The sequence below is a fragment of the Rattus norvegicus genome, chromosome 19, assembly GCF_021556685.1.
Source record: "Rattus norvegicus strain SHRSP/BbbUtx chromosome 19, alternate assembly SHRSP_T2T, whole genome shotgun sequence".
Taxonomy (NCBI): Eukaryota; Metazoa; Chordata; class Mammalia; order Rodentia; family Muridae; genus Rattus; species Rattus norvegicus.
This window is the reverse complement of record NC_141552.1, coordinates 55336924-55356956: the sequence shown is the minus strand read 5'-3', so window position 1 is coordinate 55356956 and position 20033 is coordinate 55336924.

The window sequence follows — 20033 nt, the reverse complement described above, 5'->3', positions numbered from 1 at the left end:
TCAAAGCAGCAGATTGCTTAAAGCTTGGTGACTCTGTTTATGTAGATGCCAGGCGTAGGCCTTACTTTTTGTATTGTTTTTAGCATGAACGCTTTATCGTGAACTAAAGTTGAGGGCGTTTAGGTCATCCTACACCTAGGAAGTTTGCGATTTGGGTCAGGATAACCTTATGTAGTCACAGTTGTGGCCCTTTAATTACCTTCTCTCTTGTTCCAGACATGCTCGGCTCGTCTGCGTGTGTTTCTGAGATGCCTGAAGGGGATTTCCCGAGGGCTCTCTCTCTCTCTCTCTTCTTTAATTTCTGCATAATTCCTCCATCGGTTGTTTGGATTTAAAGAGCATTTCTTCGACCACGTTTTATAGATGTTTATGACCTTACGCCTGGATTTTCAAGCTTCAAGACTTGAATTTATAAGCAGGGCAGCGTCTGGAGTTTTCTTTTGCCTTGCTTTGTCTCTGCAAAAGGCCCCGCATGCAGGCTACCGTCTGAGGAAATGAGCTTCTGTCATTTCCTGCATTCCTGGCTTATTTGGGCTCTGTCATATCTCTCCCACATCATCAAGTCTAATTGCTAATTATCCTTCCCTCAAACTTCTTAGGATTAATTTAAAACAAAGTTGATATCTCATTCGCTTTGACTTGGTGCACTTTATTTTGTGTAGCAAATATTTATTCCATTGGTAAGTATTACACGCATTATAAATCAAATTGTCATTACAAACTGGGAGAAGGCACCCGTCTATTGTCTTAACAAGATCGCCCAGGATTATTTGTTCTTCTGTCTTTTGTGGAAGGTTGTCATTCATCTCTCTCAGACTCGTCAACACTGCCGCTTTTAACACATTCTTAACTACGCTGGACTTTTTCTTTTGGTACACATTACTACTTTTCATTTTAACATGAAAATATCTTGCTTCCAATCCGGAAATAATCTTAATCAATCCCTCCAATTAAAAGGTCATTTCGCCAAACGCCTTTGCTTTGTACCCTCTAATTTATTTCAATTTTTTCCTCTGTTATTTAAAAGCAATTTAATGCAAGCACGAGGAAATGCAAGCTATTTTCACCCAATTATTTTGCAATCAATAGCACCAGCAGGGTAGACAGACATAGCATCAGAGCCGCTCACATTAATAAGAGAAATGATCTATTGAATGATAACATACAAAAGCCAACAAATGAAATCTGTACTAAAAATTTGACAAAAATAGGGAAAATAAGAAAAAATTCAAAATAAAAGCAAAAGAATAAGGGCGTTAGTCCATGAGTTTCTATAGTGACAAGACCCATGTAAGCATACATGTCTAGGGACAGAGCAGTGGCAACCCTCCACTCTCCCAGTCAGGTGCCGCCCACTCCTACCCACCCTGTCTCCAATAAGCATTTTCTTGACTCCTAACATTACATACTGGCTCACCTGTTGCTCATTAATGTATGGTTTTATCTGGTGAGGTAATTCATCTTCAGTCAATTTGACTGGATTTAGAATCACTCAGGATACTGGTGAGACAGACACACCTCGGGCTGTATCTATAAGAATAGTTCCAGGGAGAACTAATTGACAGAGAAAGACACACTCTGACTGCAGGCAGTACTCACACAATATAAAAGGGAGACAAAAGAAAGCCAACCGAGTACCGGTGTTTGCTGGCTTCTTCTCGGTTTCCTGCCTGTAGAAAAGTCCAAACAGCTTTTGCCCACTCTAAACTTCCACCACCATAGCATGCTGACCAAGCACTCAGGGACCAGCAACTGGGGGCGGAACCCTTAGAGCCCTTCCCACCTGTTTCCCTCCGGAATGTTGGCCGAGGCAATCAAACAGTAACTAAAGCACCTTGTGCTTGCTGTTGTTATTTTGTTTCATCTTGTGATCAAATCCAGTACCCTGAGCATGCTTGAGCATGCCGGGTAGATGATTTACCACTGGACCATCTCCCCAGACCCTTCACCTGGCTTCTTTTACTCGATATTATTTTTAGTACATCAACTCCTGTTGTTGATAACAATAGTTTGTTTGTCCTCATTATTTTAATATATTCCATCTCATGACTATGTTTTTTTTAATTTTTAACATTTCCTTGTGTATGTATGTGTACGACATGCGCATATGTGCACAGGTGTATGTGCCACAGCACATGCATAAAAGTCAAAAATCTAAGTTACAGGAGTCAGTTCTCTCCTTCCACCACAAGTCCCATAAGTCAGGTCATCAAGCTTGGTGACAAGAATCTTTACCAGCTGAACTGTCTTATCAATCATCAGTCACTACTGAGAGTCAGTGAGTGATTTCTTTTGGGGAATTTTAAAATTTCCACTGTTATGAGCATTCGGTTGGCTATACACCTAACAGTGAAACCGTTAGGCTAATGAGTGGTCACATAACACCCAATCGTCTCCAAAATGGCTTTGCCCATTTATGCTCCCACCCACGTGTGTTAGCCACTTTTTAGTTGCTGTGGTAAAACACCATGACCAAGGCAACATTGAGAAGAAGTCATTCAGGCTTATGGTTGTAGAGTGCCAAAGCCCATGGTGGCAGAGCAAAGGCATAGCAGCAAAAGCAAGAAACCAAGGGCAAGCATGAAGCTGAGAGGGTGAGGGTCTTTGACGTCTCAAAGTGCACACCTAGAGCCACACCTCCTCCAGCAAGGCCACGCCCTCTAAACCTCCACAAAGGGTGCCCCTAGCTGAAGACCAGGCTTTCAAATGCCCAAGACTGTGGCGCCAGGGAGTGGGGAGGACATCTTGTTTAAACCACTATACCACAATATCTAAATGTCCCGGCCACAGTTAAAATGGTTGGTGTTTTACATTTAGATCTTCTAGCATATAGATCAAGATTTGATTATTTTCCTTTCCTTAAAACATTTACAAGAAAGCTCAGCTGGTGTTGCTAAGAAGTAAAATGTTTGCTATGATAACACAAAGTGAAATTCATTTTAGCAAATAGTAAAGAGAGGCTTAAATGTTGAAATATCTGTGACTACACTCTAGGCCATCCTACAAAGCAAGGTAGTGCACGTCTATAAACCCAGTACTTGGGAGGTGGAGAAAAGAAGATGCTAAATTCAAGGTCATCCTGGGTTATTAAACAAAGTCAGAGGCCAGCCTAGGCTATATGAGAGACACTGGATTTAAAAAAAAAATGCATCCTGTGTCACTGTCACTCCCTGAACCCCCACACCTATACTCTATTAATTGGCCTTCTTGTTGAATAAAGTGATTAAGAGTATAGATATTCGTGAAGAGATGATTAGTTTTATGTGTTAACTTGGACTAAGAGATGTGAGTTAAAGATTAACCAAAATGCTGGTTCAATATTATTTTTGGGGAACACTATAAGAGTGTTTCTGAAAGGAAATTCATGTGTGAATCCACAGATAAAAAAGAGAAGAGTGCTCTTACCACTGTGGGTAGACATCCTCCTGTGTACGTGCTGTTCTCTGAAGCCAAGTCATCATTTTCTGCCACCCAGCATCAGCACCATTGGTTCTCATAACCATAGATTAGCACTGGAGCTTGATTACTGCCCCCCTGGGTATCAGCTTGCAGATGGAAGATCATAGCCTCCTAAGCGGTGTGTGTGTGTGTGTGTGTGTGTGTGTGTGTGTGTGTGTGTGTGTGTGTATCTCTGTGTCTATGTGTGTCTGTGTATGTGTGTGTATGTGTGTGTGTCTGTATTCGTGTGTGTGTGTGTCTCTGTGTTTGTCTGTGTGTGTATCTCTGTGTCTATGTGTGTCTGTGTATGGGTGTGTATGTGTGTGTGTCTGTATCCGTGTGTGTATGTGTGTCTGTGTCTGTGTGTTTGTCTGTGTGTGTGTCTGTCTATCTGTGTGTCTGTGTGTATTTATGTGTGTGTCTGTGTCTGTGTCTGTTTGTGTGTGTCTGTATTTGTGTGTCTGTGTCTGTGTGTCTGTAACTGTGTGTGTCTCTCTGTGTGTCTGTGTGTCTGTATTTGTGTGTGTGTGTGTGTGTGTGAGAGAGAGAGAGAGAGAGAGAGAGAGAGAGAGAGAGAGAGAGAGCATGAATGAGAGTCCTGCTGAGTCCAGAAGAGGGCACGGAATCCCCTGGCACTGGTGAGTTAAAGGTATGCAGTTGTGAACTGCCTGACATGGATACTGGGAACCAAACTCTGGTCCACTAAGCCCAAGTGTCCTAGTTTGCTTTTAATTGCTGTGATAACACTCATGACAAAAAGCAACTTGGGAAGTGTTTACTTTAGCTTACACTTTACAGTCTATCATCAAAGTAAGCCAGGTCAGGAGCTCAAGGAAGGAACTGGAGAAGAAACCAAGCTGTAATGTTGCTTATTGACTTTCCCTCCATAGCTCACTAAGCTTGCTTTTTTTTACACAACCCAGGTCCACCAGTCTAGGGGTGGTAGCACTCACAGTTAGCTGGGACCTTCCACATCATTCATTAACCATGAAAATGCCCCCAGAGACCTGCCTACAGGTCAACCCACTGAAGGCATGTTCTCAGCTAATATTCCCTCTTGCAAGATGACTCCATCTTGTGTCAAGTTGACATAAAACTAACCAGTGCACCAAAATATATTTTTTTAAAAAGAAAACTTTATCCTTTAAAAAGCAAATGAACAGTATAAACAAATGACCCTATAATCAGAAATCCAGAATGATGAAGGTGATTGACAAGAACAAATACAGTCATTTCTGTTACACTCAGAATCAGTCCTCTGGTGAGAGGAGAACAGGAACATGGTAAGAATAAGATTTTTCTCACAGCTCAGAGGCCCAGAAAATATTTTCAAGAAAACCATAGAAGAAAAATTTCCTAACCTAAGAGGGAGATGACTATAAAGGTATACAGAACACAAAATAAATTGGGCCAGAAAAGAAAATCCCCTCTCCACAAAATAATCAAAATACTTAATATACATAACAAAGAAAGAATATTGAAACTGCAAGAGAAAAAGGCCAAGTAACACATAAAAGCAGGCCTATTAGAATCACACCTGACTTTTCAACAGAGACTCTAAAAGCCAAAAAGGCTTAGACAGATGTGCACAGCCTCTAAGTGACCACAGATGTCAATCCAGATTACCATACTCAGCAAAACTTCAATCACTATAGATGGAGAAAATAAGATATCTCATGACAAAGTCAAATTTAAACAATATCTATAATTAAATATTTAAACAATATTCAGCCCTACAGAAGGTAGTAGAAGGAAAACTACAACCAAGAACGTTAACTACACCCATGTAAACACAGGAAATAATAATCCCACAAAGCAAAAGAAAAGAAGAAAAGTACACACACACCCACACACACACACACACACACACACACAAACAACAACAACAGCAAAACAGAAATCAACAATCATTGGTCACTGATATCTCTCAATATCGATGGTTTCAGTTCCCCAATAAAAAGACACAGACTAACAGAATGGATGTGAAAACAGGATCCATCCTTCTACTACATCTAAGAAACATGCTTCAACATCAAGGATAGACATTACTTCAGAGTGAGGGGCTGGAATAAGATACTCCAATCAAATGGACCTAAGACGAAAGCTGCTGTAACCGTTTTAGTACCTGGTGAAATAGACTTCAAGCCAAAACTAATCAAAAGATATAGGGAGGATACTACATACTCATAAAAAATAAAATCCATCAAGATGACATTTCAGGGGCTCGAGACCCCATATGAACAACAATGCCAACCAACCAGAGCTTCCAGGGACTAAGCCACTACCCAAAGACTATCCATGGACTGACCCTGGACTCTGACCTCATAGGTAGCAATGAATATCCTAGTAAGAGCACCAGTGGAAGGGGAAGCCCTGGGTCCTGCCAAGACTGACCCCCAGTGAACGGGATTCTTGCGGGGAGGGCGATAATGGGGGGAGGATGGGGAGGGGAACACCAATATAGAAGGTGAGCGGGAGGGGTTAGGGGGATGTTGGCCTGGAAATCAAATCGGGAAGGGGAATAACAATCGAAATGTAAATAAGAAATACCCAATTTAATAAAGATGGGGAAAAAAAGATGACATTTCAATTCTTAACATCTATGCCCCAAACACAAGAGCACCCAAGTTTGAAAAAGAAACACTACTACAGATTAAATCACATATTTAATGTCCCTTACACACTGATAGCAGGAGACTTCAACACACCACTCTCTCCATTGAACAGGTCATCCAGACAAAAACTAAACAGAGAACCAAACGGACCTAACAGATATTTACAAAACATTTCATCCAAACACAAAAGAGTATACCTTCTCAGTACCTCCTCAGGAAACTTTCTTCAAGATTGACCAAATACTTGGACGCAAAGCAAGTCTCAACAAATACATGAAAATAGAAATAGCTCCCTGCATCCTGTCAGACCAGTGGCTCTCAACCTATGGATCTTAACCTCTTTCGGGGGTTGTCAAATGACCCTTTCACCGGGGTCACATGTAGGGAGCCGTATTGGATTTGGGCCTGGCCGTTTTGTGACTGCATAGCTCAAGGTGGCTACATGACTCTGGGCTGTATGGCCATAAAGTCTTGAGATTGTTGGACAAAAGCCTCTCCCATGAATTTATGGCACAGGAAGAAAATAATCCCGGAATGCTTTGAGCCCGGCTGATGCATGTGGAACCGACACACCTGGGCCACACCTGGGCCACACCTGGGCCACACCTGGGCCACACCTGGGCCACACCTTGGCCACACCTGGGCCACACCTGGGTGGTGGTCAATTCGCTCCTGCCTTTTGCTTTCTCAGCCTTTGTCCTTGAGATTTAGGCTGGTCTCAGATTCTCCCTAATTAATTCAGGTCACGTAGTCGGTCTTTTGTTACGGAAGTCTCAAGCCAGGGTTTCCCACTGTGCTTCCCAGATATTTTCTACCTGGGGAATTTGGGTATATAAGTGGTGAATAAAGCTACAGGAGTCTCTCTCTTCCTCTCCTGGCTTGATACGAATAACCTGTGTGTGTGTGTGAGTTTCTTTAATCCCGAAAGCTTTCGCCCGATTCTCGGTACCGTGTTGGTGCAGGCATGGGGCACCGACAGTCACATATCAGATATCCTGCACATCAGATATTTACATTATAATTCATAATAGTAGCAAAATGGCAGTTATGAAGTAGCAACTAGGTAATTTTATGGTTGGGGTCACCACAACATGAGGAACTGTTTTTAAAAGGTCACTGAAAGATCCCCGAAGAGAGACCCTTTCTAAAGTCACAGGAAATCACGGACCCCAGACACAGAGAGACCATTTTGGATGTAATAAGCAAAGGTGAGGTTTATTATGGAGATCTATTACGGGGATCTCTGGGTTGACACGTATCCTGCGCAGGAGACAGAGGTGTCGACCCCGAAGCTCAAAAGTCAGGGGTTTATATAGGGAAGGCTAGGGGGTTTGGCGCGGTTACACACAATTGGCTAATTTCTGGCGCGGCTATAAGTGATTGGCTCATTTAAACATGGCAGTGAGATTACAGAACAGCAGGAGAGTACATATTGACTGGAGCGTACAGGATTTTAGGAGCTAGGGGCGTATCAGGGTTTGAAGGACATCTGGTTAAGGTGTGACTCTGAGTAAGCTGGGGGAGGTGCCTTTCTGCCAGATGGTTTGGGTCAGTCCTGATAACTCGGGCTGGTTCCCGCATTCCTTTTCTTTATCTTTATGGTCTGTTAGTCCTAGCGGCAGGGCGGGGCTGCCTGGACTTGCTTTTCACAGTGTTTAGCCCTGAGTCTGAATTTTGAAACTTATTCTTTTAACTTCATATTTTTAAACCTTAAATCTGTATAATTTTCCTTTCAGTCACAGCATTAGGAAGGTTGAGAACCACCGCATCAGACCACCATGAATATCATCAACAACAGAAACACCAGAAGGTTACAAACCCATGGAACCCAAATGACTCTCTACTGAATGAAAAATAAATTAAGAGAAATGGATCCAGGTGGATATGGAGTCTCCAACGGCAATCTTTTGTAACCAAACAAGTCTTCCTGTGGAGGGACTGGGTCACATTTGATTGAGTCGTTGGCCAAGGGGGTTCCATGGAGAGCCCAAACAATCCATGTGGATGCTGGGACAGAGGGTTGCTCTCTGCAAACTGCCAATATGACCCTGTGGCTGAGGACAGCATCTGCTCAGCTCGTTGAACACAGAGAGGTTGAACTGGTGCCTGCATAGAGCCTTCGCCTCCATGTTCTAGTGTCTTTGGTGTGGGAAGTGAAAGATGCCCGGAATGGGGAGACCCTCACTCAAGTCTCGGGATGACGTGACCCCCCAAGAACTCACGTGAGACTGTCCTTGCTGTAATAAACATGAGCTTTATTGATAGGAACCAGTGCACTGGGGTCGAGACTCATATCCCACGCAGGGGCACAGGAGTTCGACCCCAAGAGGTTGGGAGAAAGAGTATTTAAAGGGAGAAACCACAACCCAAGGGGGCAGGGGTGGTATCATTGGAAAATCATAAGAAGCTTCGGTCTCTCAAGATTGCTTAACTTTGGGGTTGGGGATTTAACTCAGTGGTAGAGCGCTTGCCTAGCAAGCGCAAGGCCCTGGGTTCGGTCCCCAGCTCTGAAAAAAGAAAAAAAAAAGAAAAGAAAAGAAAGATTGCTTAACTTTGTGTTCCCTTGAGTTCCTAGGAGAAGCTTCCTACTTCTCAAGGTTGTTCTCTTAAGATTCTAATTTAACTTTATGGTCAGCAAGCTCCTGGAAGAATCTTTCTGTTATCTTTACTAGGTCTGGAATCCAATATCTAAGGACCTTATCTTAAGTACTTACTTACAGGTAGAGGGCAGGGTCTGGAATTTGAGGTATTTAGGGCTTCTTAGGGGTGAGATAGCATTTTTAACTTCTGACTTCTTAGCTGCATTTTTTATTCTTTCAGAAGATATGTTGCAGTCTACCAAAAGAGAAACATGGACGCCAAGCCAGTCATAAAACCTTTGACCAACAATTCGACCTGTATGCAAGATGGGCGGGAGCAATGGTGCTACAGAGTGTGGGTGTGGCCAACTACTTTCTGATTTAACTTGAGGCCCACTCCACAAGAAGGAGCCTATGCCTGGTAACTGCTTTGATGACCAGGAACTAGAGACTGGATGACCGAGAGACCTAGGGTAGAACCAAGCATGACTGGATTTTTAAAAAATCAATGAAAAATTCCCTAATGATATTCTGCTATGATCACAGATCAGTGCCTTGTCCAGTTGTCATCAGAGAGGCTTCCTCCGGTAGCCAATAGGAATGGGTGCAGAGACCCACAACCAGGCATTATAGGAAGAGGGGGTCTAAATCAGAGGTCTCCACTGGGTCCTTTGTCTCAGAGGGAGTATCCCAGGGAGGATGGCGCAAAAGGATTGTAGGAGTCAGAGAGGATGGAGGACATCAAGAGAACATGAACCACTAAATCAACTAAGCAGGGTAAAAATGGGCTCACATATATGGGCTCACATGTGCTTGCCTGAAGGGGCAAGCATAGGTCATGCATAGATGTGTGCCAGGTCCTCTGCATGTATGTTGTGGCTGTTAGCCTGGCGCTTTGTTGAGTTCTTAGCTGTGGAAGTGGGCTGTCTCTGACTCTTTGGCCTGCTTCTGGGACTTTGTTCCTCCTGTTGGGTTGCCTCACCCAGACTTGATGTCCCTTCAAGGCTTGTGCTTTGTCCAATTGTAATTTGCCTTTTGTCCAGTTTGATTGTTATCTCTGATGGAGGCCTGCTCTTTTCTGATGGGAGATGGAAAGAGGGGTGGATCCAGGGAGAGGGGGAGGTAGATTGGAGCTGGGAGGAGCAGAGGGAGGGAAAACTGGTAGGGATGTTGTGGCATGAGAGAAAGATCTACTTTCAATTTTAAAAAGTAATAAATAATTTTTTTTAAAAAAAGAACAGGGTTCTTTGGTATGGCACCTCTTTCCAATGCTCAGATTGTTCTCTAAATCACACTTTACAGGAATGGGTTAATCCCAGTGTAAAATAAATATTCATATGTCCTAAAGTTTCCAACTTGGAAGGCAAAGAAGTTCAGATATCAGCACGCAGCATGAGCGGCGATGGGGCGAGTGCAGAATTGCTGGGACTCGCATTTCTCCGGCTTTCAACTCCTCTCCATTTTTCTAAAGAACTAAATATGTCCCAGATATTGGGGCACCTGTTGTTAGACAATGCAACTGAATTATTAATACTCACAAAGAGAAAGCCACGGGAAGGAAGAGAGAAGCTGGCACACTCTCGGCTGTGGGGAAGGTGCTTGCAACCTGCTAAACTCCATAAAAGCAAAGAAACAGAACTTGAACCATAAATCCTTAAACGGGTGGCTCTCACCTACTACCTACTACCTTCAAGGCAGGAACCGCATTTTACATAACAAATGATAACTCCGTTCATCTTAGCCTAGCAGCGTGTGGCAAAGACTGAGAACAGAAGGAAGGATGCCTCCTCTTCTCGCTCACTCCCCATCTCCACTGCTACATATGCACATGCAAAACGAGCCAGGAGTGTTCCTCAAATACCAGGCAATTTGCATGCATCATTACAAGTGTATGTTTATTATTATGTGTAGGTGTGTGTATATTTATCTACATGAGGGCACGTGCACATGAGAGTATATGCATACGAGTGCACGCAACTACATGTGGGTATGTGCACATGAGTATCATTGCTTGCAAATGCAGAAACTGGTGGCATCGGATCCCCCTAGAGCTGTGCGCTCTCTGACAGGGGTGCTGGAAACAAAACTTGGGTCCTCTCCAGGAGCAGCATGTGCTTTTAAACACCGAGCCACCTCTCCAGAACTGAATGAGCTTTTTTTTTTTTTTTTTTTTTTTTTTTTTTTCTTTTCTGATCTGCTCTGAACATCTTTGGTCCAAGGAAAGTTTCTTACTTCCTTCACTCCACAGAAAGAAGAAAAGGAATAAAAAAAAAAAAAACCTGGGCTAAGAAGTTTGCAAGCCAGAAAAGAATTCTTCCCTAGCCTATTGTCTTAATACCCTGCTGAGTATCAAGATTCAGTACCAAACCATCACCAAACAAGGCAGGTCCCGTCCTCCTGTCTACTTTCCCTCTAAAGCTTATGCTGACTCAAATTATCCTTTCCACTTAGGAGAGCTACACGGGAACACTGAAAATTGGAGTGGTTTCCTGAGCTATTCACTCAGGGTGTGGTTTGACTGAATATAAAGATGATTTTTAAAACATCCTTTTGTGTCTCTCCTGGCTACAGAGAAACAAGTGCTGTTAGGGCCATGGCGCAGGTCTTTAATCTCCTGTGATCGTCACTCCTGAAATTCGGTTGAATTCAGTAGAAGTGGCACTGGCATATCTAGACAGAATCGAGGCTAAGCATTTGGAATAGCTTTCTCTTCACGACCTTTCAGATTTAGGAGGCATCTAGGCTCCACAAAGAGGCATTTGATATGGGGGACAGAGTTGTGTTTAGAGGAGGAACAAGAAAGATTTGCTTAAAGAACTGTCTTAGATCTGGTGAGGGAGCTACCATGACATCTGTCCCGCCCCAAATACTCTTGATCCTGGACCATCACTGTCTTGCTTGTCAAGTACAATGGGTACCCTGATTGCTAAATCCGAATCTCTCTGGTGACAACTGGGCACCCGGACTAGAATTCAACATGGTCCCCTGAGTGTCTCTTCAAACGACAGCATTGGACTGCATTTCTCCTGCTTCCACACAAAATGCACCCCTTTTCACGTGCCACGTATTCCCCGTGTTCTCTCTGTGGTCTAACTGAATCCTTCCTTCATCCAGGAAGACACTGTCTACATAACAGATATTTGCTTTTCTATAATTCCTTCCCCTTCTGCACCGCCACACATTTGTTTAGATGCTATCTCAAAATGGCCCGCGCTGTCAAAGAATGCCTTATCTCCCTACTGGGATAAATAAAAAAAAAAACCAAAACCTCAGAATGTATAAATGCTGGATGCTAACAGATAGTTCAAAGAGCAGAAGGTTGCTGGAGCCAGTGAATCCCTGACCCCAAACTCTTGGGATGAGCTGGTCACTGGCCGGCACGGTAGCTAAGCACCCGGCGTCAGTGATAATACCTTTCTCCATGCCTCTTAGTCTCGTCCCAGGAATCTGCGCTGAAAGGCAACCCTCTGAGGTGAGGTTTAAAGAAGCACTTGAAAGGGAGCACCTGGAAGCCTGTGGCTGGAGTGCACCTCCCAGATGCTCTACAAACTGGTTGGCAGTCTCTAGGAAGCCTTTTCTAAGACGAATTCACTTTCCCATAAATGCTGCGGAAAAAAAACACCTCCAAACTAGACAACTTAATAGAAGTTTATTCTCCAATGGTCCCACCATTCAAAAACCCCAAATCAAGGCATCGTAAGACTGCACTGCATCCAGTCCACAGGAGAGTCCACTCCTTACCTTCTCCCAGGTTCTGATGGCTGATGTAGACTTGGTTTATGACTGCATCGCTCTAATCTCTTGTCTCCATGGTAACCTGCCTGCTCCTCCTTTCTCTGTCAGATCTCCCTCAGGTATCTTTTGTAAGGAAGCTTGTCCCTGGGCTTAAAGCCCAGCCATGCGGTCCAGGCTGATCTCTATCTAACGGTCCTTAACTTAGTCACATCTGCAAAGACCCCCTTTCCAATAAAGTCACTCTCCCAAGAGTCCACAATTAAGACCTGAACCTTTTCGCAGGACACCGTGACTCGAACTGCCAAGCAAAGGCTTTTCCTAGAGCTAAGATGTATTTACTCACTTCCCGCAAAGGCTCCAATGAATCACTCCAAACCTGGCAACCTAATAGACTTCTATTCTCCGATGGTCCTACAGTTCAAACACTCAAAATCATGATATCATAATTCCCTGAACTTGTTCTCTAAAATGGTGGTTACAAGGCAGGCTCTGAGCTGAAGAGTAGCAAACTGTAAAGTCACCTGCTGTCCCTGCTTTATTGCCTGAAGTGTGTAGCAGGAGTACAGATAAGTGGTTTGGGGGAAAGGGTAAACTAAGTCTGCCCTCCAAGATATTTAACACAATAGAAAAGTCAACATGTGCACAGTATAGGAGAGCTGGTCGGCAATGAGAATAGTGTGTTGCTGGTAAGAACAGAGCTAGTGTAAAGATCACTTGTGCCTTTCCCCTCTGTTTCTTCCTCCCATACCCCTATTAGCCTGCATTCAAACCTGTTCCATACAGCTAACCTATTCACTCATGTTTTGATTCATCTCTTTCATGGACACTAAAGGGAACTGGACACCCTTTGCTAGCTGTGACCTTATTGGCGTTCTCCCAAGACCCAATTCAGAACCTGTCGGATTAAAAGTATAGATTGTATAAAATATTTGGTAAAGACTAAAATGACCCTCAGAAGAAATCAAAAGGTAATAGGATGGAGAGTGCTGTAGGGAGGTCATTTTGCTTGATAATGTGAGTCTGTGAGTAATTACCTGTAAAGGAGATTTCACTGGTTGGGTGCTGGGATGTTACAGCTACAACCCCAGCACTCAGGAAGCTGTAGCAGGACGGGATTCACAAGTTCAAGACCAGCCTGGGATACATAGCAAGACCCTCTCTCAACAGAGTAAAAGGGAGCTGAGAGGTAGCTCATTTGTACACTGCCTTCCTAACAGGCATGAAGACCTGCACTTGATCCCTAGCAGTAACGAGAGAGAGAGAGAGAGAGAGAGAGAGAGAGAGTGAGAGAGAGAGAGAGAGGGAGAGGGAGGGAGGGAGGAAGGGAGAGAGAGAACGCGTACAACATATATAGCATATCATAAACACATACAAATTATTTTATACAATGTATCATGTACCCATTATAGCTCTTCAGTTGTCTCTGTTGCCTGTGAGACTGGATATAGTTTACCACAAACAACTCTGGGGATTTTACTTCAGCTTAATGGGAACCTTCACGTCTCCATTTCTTTGTCTCTCTCCATGAGTCTTTTGTCTTTTTCCAGGCAGAAATAACATTAAATCACTTTCACATGAAGACTTAACTTCTGCTGCCAGCTGAGGGTCAGCAGTCAGGGCGAGGACGGAAAGAAGAGCTGATTAATAGCACTTTAAAGACTGGCTCAGGGGATGGAGAGACAGCTCAGCCGTTAGGAGCACTTGTCACTCTTGCAGAGGACCCAGGTTCATGCCCCAGAACCCACAGGTTGGCTCACACTCATCTGTAATTTCATTTCCGGGGTATCCAGTGCCCTCTTCTGAACCAAGCATGCGTGTGGTGTACAAAAGAGTACTGGCTCTTCTCATCAAATGATACGGCCCTGCTGCTTCCCAATGGCGAAGGTCAGTTTCCTTTAGGTATAGGGGATCTTTTTTATCTCAGACTCCGATGGCTGAGTTGGAGCCTTTTGGGCACTTGAGGGACAATCCAAAGATCTAGTTAACTTAGTACAAATGTGTCATTGCAGGGGAAAAATAAGGAAATAAGGACAGAGATGATCTTCTTGAGGGATCGGGCTGAGCTCTTGGAGTGTGCACTGTGTGTGAGCGAGCAGATGGCAAGAGAAGGGCAGGAGGATGCCTTCGCAAACACTGGGGGTTACTTCAATAGGAAGGGCTTTCTCGGATCCGAGTGCCGTGCTCTCCACAAAGGGATTCTCCCCTTGAGGCATCCATCTTTCCAATCGCCAAGACTTAAAGCTGTAACTTCTAGAAGAAAATCCCATTCAGCAAAATGGGAAGTATAAAGTCTGTTAATGCAATAATTGCCCACCCAGTTCCCCACACACGGAGAACACTTCCTAGGTGGAAAGCACCCTAAGACGGTAGAAAGCCTGCATGGATAGTTCTTAGTGTCTTAGAAGTCAAGGGACACCCTATCGTCAGGTTACATGAAGTGTCACAGGCCGATTGGGGTTGAGGACTATGAACTGATCATCTGACGGTGTTGTATTCAAAGGAAGGCCCAGCGCTATGGGTCCAAAGAATGTGTCCTTCGAAAGAAGGTCGGCGACTTGGCCTCATGTGCACACTGGGCTTCCATGGCACCCTACTCAGAAAGAATGTTGGGGGGAAATTTACCATACGTAGCAAAACAGTAATCCATGTAACTGACCTGGACTTTTAAATTTTAGCCCAGTATTTTTCTAGTGCCCTATTCAACTCCTCCTCCTCCTCCTCCTCCTCCTCCTCCTCCTCCTCCTCCTCCTCTTCCTCCTCCTCTTCCTCCTCCTCCTCTTCCTCCTCCTCCTCTTCCTCCTCCTCTTCCTCCTCCTCCTCTTCCTCCTCCTCCTCCTCTTCCTCCTCCTCCTCTTCCTCCTCCTCCTCTTCCTCCTCCTCCTCCTCCTCTTCCTCCTCCTCCTCCTCTTCCTCCTCCTCCTCTTCCTCCTCCTCTTCCTCTTCCTCCTCCTCCTCTTCCTCTTCTTCTTCCTCCTCTTCCTCCTCCTCTTCCTCTTCCTCCTCCTCCTCTTCCTCTTCTTCTTCCTCTTCTTCCTCCTCCTCTTCCTCTTCCTCCTACTTCTCCTTGTATAGCCCAGACCTAGTATAAAGCCCTGGAATTCATTGTACAGACCAAGATGAACTCAAACTTGAAGCAATCCTCCTGCCTCTGCCCTCCTTCCTCGCCACTGTCAGAAGCGCTGAGATTACAGGCATGTACCACCACAACCCACTTGCTCCTGAAGCCTTCCGAAGGCAGAGCCCAAGAGTGCAAAAGAAGACGGTGGTCTTCCAGCAAAACCATCCTGCTAAGCAGCCTGCTTGAGTCTACAAAGTTACTTCTAAACACTCGTTCACATGGAAAGTATTCTCCAAAGAACATTCATCCGTTTCTTTGTCCTTGAAGAAAATTAAGAAGAATTTCAAGATCGTCTGGAAGGGAGGAAAAGAAAGCGAAGGGAGCCAACGGTTGTAACACAGCAACAGTGGGCGGAGTTAAGGATTTCAGCAAATGGCAGGTGTGGCGACTGGCCACGCCTTTCAGAATGCCCTACAAACCACCAGCTTGAGACATAATGCAGATGCATTGGCTGGCCGAGACAGAGTTTATTCTCCTCCTTTGGCCCCTTCATTCATGTTGAAAGCCCCCAATTCCCTGTATTAATTCCCATTCCACTTAGACTACTAGAGTGATCTCCATTCTCCTGACCAAATCCTGAGTAATCCAATAAGGGACAAAAAACAAAAACAACAAGAAGAAGACTTGGATTGATTGCTTTTGACACTTAAAATGTAAAACAGTATACTTGATTTAATCCAAACAACTAGGGATATAATTAACATTTCTACTGAATCAGATAATAATGGTTATCTCCGACCAATGTTTACTCTCTGAAACAATCTGGAATTGGGATTATATGACTTGTTGATGACCATGGACGAACTTCGGACTTCACTTAGGCTCGGTTACTGAATGTTAACAATGACCCCCTCCCCCCCGATAATTTAATATCATTTCCAGTTTACAGTTGAGGACCCCACAGCTGAGGTACACTGGATGATTCTCCCTGGGTAACGAAGCCAAGAATGAGAAAGATTTGAAATCAAAGCCAACCCCGTCTTCACACGAAAACGTTCTCTGCTTCCGGAATTGACTTCTCGCCGTGGTTAGTAAGCCAGGATGGCTTTGGTAATCAGTATAAGGCAATCGACACTGTGCATTGTTCCGTGGCTACAGCAGCAGTCTTAAGCCTCTCCGTTCTCCCAGCCCGTCCATGGTAAGCATCCTGTGGAGATGAGATGCAGAAACACCATGCCGCACCATCTCAAAGGAAGGGGCTCTAAGAGTCACGACGGCTCTAACAAAGGTGCTGACTGACCTTTGTGGATTTACAATACCTCAATGACATTATTTCCCAAATAGCATGTCACCAAGAGACTCATGTGAGCCTTGGATTCTCCTGGATCTTCTAGGATACCCAAGTATCGACATCCTTCTTCCAAGGACCACTGCTTCCTTCACGCTGTCTGGAAATTCTGAGGCTTTTTACGGAGAACACGTGTCCTTTTTTCTCTGCGGGAACAATGCAACGGCACAGCTCTCTCTTTGGCAGGCGGCCTACTCAAAATATGCTCATTGGACTTCACAGCGAGAGATTTGGCGACAGAGGTAGGAGATTGCACCGCTAGCGATCATCCCTGCCAGTTTTTCCGAGTGACAAAGCACACATGCATGCAAATAAGATGATCGGTCTCTGGCAGAGTAAATCGCACCTGGAAGTCAGTTGACAGGAGTGCCAGACAGAGAAGATGTGACACTGAGGTACCTGGGAGGCTGCCACAAAGCAGGCTGGGAAAATCCCCACCCGGGATGCCTGAGATAACATTTAGTCATTGTCTGAGATAATTGGACTCTGGAAAAGGGACCCAGGCTATTAATAAACTCAAGTCAGGAGGTTATCAACCTCGTTGAAAGGTTAGGAATATTTACCTATTGATTCAAGTATTCCTCAAGGTGGAAAGCTATGGAAGCTCAAATAAATTAATGAAATGTAAGTCTACAAGCAGACCGTGTATCCTTTTAAGTAGTTTTAGAAAATCTTTACAATAAGGTTATCTCTTCAAATAACAGAACGTGCAGAATTTTTATGAAGAACCAGAAGTATCCAGGCAAAACTGAAGAGACATCTCTCCACCACGGAGCCACCAAACTAGTGATGCTGTTATAGAATCTGATCTGAGTCGTTCAAGCACACCCCCTCCTCTTTAACTACCATACAGTTTCCTAATGACAATGTCAGCCTTTAAACATGTCTGCCTGTTAACTGGGAGTGGAGTATGTGACCACCTCTTAGAATTATTCTGACACTTGCTGTAACTCCAGTTCCAAGGGATCTGACATCCTCTTCTGAGCTACTCGGGCACAAGAAACATTTGGGATAAACATACATACATGGGGGGGGGGGGCAAAACATTTGTACACATAAAATTAAATAAATAAATTTTCTTTCCTGAAATATTTATTTATTTATGTATTTATATCCCAAATGCTGCTTGTCCCTTGCAGTCCCCCCTCAAAGGGTACCTCCTCCATGCCTCCTCTCCTTTGTCTCTGAGAGGGCAGTCCCCTCCCCAGCACTCCCCACCCCCTGGGGCATTAATCTGTAAGAAAAGAAAGTAATGTAGAATGTCTGGGAATTCTAGGGGATTCAGCCTCCACAGCATAATGACTAACCTGAAGCCATCATCCCAAGAAGGTGGGTCAAGACGCTTTACCCTGTAGCCTTGCTAGCCACCATCTGCAACTCTCTGTAATGTTTGTAAGCTATCCCAGACACTCTGCCCACAGGTTTCAGATGACTACTGCCACGGCCAACATCTGATGGCAATCATATAAGAGATTTCAAATAGGACCTGTCCAGTTGGGCCCTCTTCAAATTCCTGAAGCAGAAAGGCACAGACAAGTTAAACAGTGCTTGCTTCAAACTACTGATTGGTGGGGTGACTTAGTCCACAGCAAAAGACTCTGGAACAGTCTATGGACAGCAACGTTGTCCATTCCCCCGAATTCCCAAGCCATAGATGCTAACACCTTTTACTTTATAATTTCCAAAGTACAAGCTTATAAATGTTCTCGTTCTGTTCTTTTATAGATATCGTGTGAAGAGGTATAATTAACAAAAACCCTGCAATGGAGACAAATGTTTAATATCTCAAACAGAACTCAGACTGGTATTCTCTTGCAACACAATAGATGTTGACTCGGCTGCCTCTCAAAATGTGACAAAATGTTTTAAGTGGCTAAAAATTTTATCCGTTCAAAAGCACTAGACTGTAATGGAAAAGATACAGCACCCATCCTCTTTTATTTCCAGATTGACCATCTCCTCACACATTTGTATGTTCTTGTGCATTTTTTAAAAACACAATGAAGCAATTGGTACAGAGAATATATGACAACCAATTCTTGTATTCCTTTATATGTGTAACTCAGAATCTGATTTCCCTCTCATTTTGCCTTCAATATTGCAAGATATAGGTGAGGTTTCAGAAACGGAACTAAAGCGGAGTGTTAACCAAGTGTGGAAAGAGATATTTTGTAACCACTCTCTGGATTTCACATCTTAAGATGCGCACAAAACACGCACATTGGCAACTGATTGATTTGGGTTCTCAAATTTTAGAATTTGCTTAATCCTAGACGAGTCTACCAAATCTGGCGTGCTGTCTGGGTAATTCCGAGTTCCCTGTATTAAGTTTCTACAGTGAATAAGTCAACAAAAACACACTGACTCTTTTTTTTTTTTTCAGCTAGTGGCACTGATGTGATACAAAGAAGTATAAAATGTGCTTCCAGCCTTGGGAAGGCCTACAGTCTGGATGGAGCTGTGCAGAGAGAAATTTGCATATGTAAAAGCAACACAATGGTAGGAATGAATTTCCTGATCTACCTGAAAGGGGTTTTGGAGAGATGAAGAGCGAAATGCTTTATAAGTTACAAAACACTGAGCAAATTTAATATAAGTGGATGTATAAATTAAAACAAAATGCTTTCATCCAAAATAGCGGCTGGGGGCGAGAGATGCAGCTCAGAGGTTAAAAGAACATATTGCTTTTGCACAGAACTTGAATTTGGTTTTCAGCACCCAAATGGGGCAGCTCACGACTTCCTTTTAACTCCAGTTCTGGGATGCCAACACACACACACACACACACACACACACACATATATACACACAAAGATATACACACACACACATATATACACACAAAGATATATACACACACACATATATACACACAAAGATATACACACACACATACACATGCATGCCCATGCGTGTACACACACACACATATATATACACACAAAGATATATACACACACACATATATACACACAAAGATATACACACACACATACACATGCATGCCCATGCGTGTACACACACACACATATATACACACAAAGATACACACACACACACACATGCATGCCCATGCGTGTACACACACACACATATATACACACAAAGATATACACACACACATACACATGCATGCCCATGCGTGTACACACACACACACATATATACACACAAAGATATACACACACACATGCATGCCCATGCGTGTACACACACACACATATATACACACAAAGATACACACACACACACATACACAT